Below are 1,509 nucleotides of genomic sequence, written 5' to 3'. Positions count from 1 at the left end.
CTCGCTCTCTCTCTCTCAAAAATAAACATTAAAAAAAATTTTTTAAATAAAACATATAATCTCAATTTGTTATGATTTTTTTTTCCATGAGATTGGGCTGTCCTCCTCTGCCATAGATATTTTAAATGGAAATAAAATACAAACTAAATCTCGTCTCATTGGGACCAAAAAAAAGTCAAAATAAAGTTGGCGGCAGAACGGCCAGATCACCAGGGAGAGAACCACAGTGAATCAAATTAACCGAGGAACTATTTATACCTTCCCTCCAACACCACCCCCAAAAAAGGGATCTCTCTTTTTTTTTTCCTTTCCCTTGGGGTTGCTTTTGCTTTTTACATTTTCTTCACTTCTCCAGACTCAAGGCAAACAATTTCAGTGGCAGTCTGGAGAGGATGCTAGCTGGGGTCTCATGCCATGGGGATATCCACACCCCAGGGACCGCAGCGACAGGGAACTGCTTTCAGAGTGACCCAGCATCATCTACAGGGCCCTTACTGTGTGAAACAGCCCCTTCACCCCTCTGTCACCTGCCCCCCAAGCGTTTGGCATGTCTGATCCCAGAGGGCGAGGCTTTTGGCCACAAGGAAGACCTCACAAGCAGCCTGTCTCATCTGAGATGCCATTAACCGTGATCCGTGGGCACAGAGTGAGCCTGAGAACCCATTCTCCGGCCCCTGCACCTGGGGAGGCCCTTCCCCCAGGGTCCCAGGCTCCAGAGGGGCAGGCAGACAAAGGTACCAATTGCCGAACTGAGAGATCTCAGGGAAAAGAAGAATGGGGTGGGGGGAAGCTTGAAAAGACCCTTTTTCTGTTCGCGGCGAGGGAGGGGCGACGGGAGAGACGTGTCACATTGTCACATTAAAGATTTTGACAGACAATTCAGGGATAACGCAGAAATTCCGCCCTTAACTGCAGCTCGGCCTCAACTTGAAAGGCATTAACTAACCTCCACTTAATTGCATGTTTTTCTGTGCGTAATATTTACTTGTTAAAAGTCTTTGCCTGGCCGATTATTTTCCTCTGCCCCGCTATTCAGGATCAGTTCACAGGCCCGAAACTAGAAAAACAAAATCATTTTGATAGACTGAAAGATGATGGCATGTGGGGGACGGCTTTCCTTCTCCCCCTAGTCCGGACCCGGAATGCTGATTTTTCTCCTTGAGTGCTACCCTTTAGTGAAATCCTGCTACCTTCCTCCATTCCTCAGACGAGAGCAAATTCTCTCTCCTGTGTCCTGCGTTACATGAGCACGCGAGGGGCTATCCCTGCCAGGGAATGTAGCAAGTTCAAGGAAAACTAATGAACTTAAATTACTTCCATCGGATGAAGACTTCACAGTCTCAGGGGTGGACGGGGAAATTTTTCCAAAGCAGGTTTTTTTGAAAGCTTATTCTAGATGTTGGTCTATGCATTCCTGACACAGTTCAGACGCTGGCAGAAAGACCCCAAAGTCTGGGTCTTTTACCTAAACTTAGACATGTTCCGTCCATAAACATGGCCCACGGGGCA

This window comes from Lynx canadensis, chromosome B4, assembly GCF_007474595.2.
Source record: "Lynx canadensis isolate LIC74 chromosome B4, mLynCan4.pri.v2, whole genome shotgun sequence".
NCBI classification, from domain to species: Eukaryota; Metazoa; Chordata; class Mammalia; order Carnivora; family Felidae; genus Lynx; species Lynx canadensis.
The sequence above is the reverse complement of the archived record's forward strand: the minus strand, read 5'-3'. Positions refer to the sequence as shown.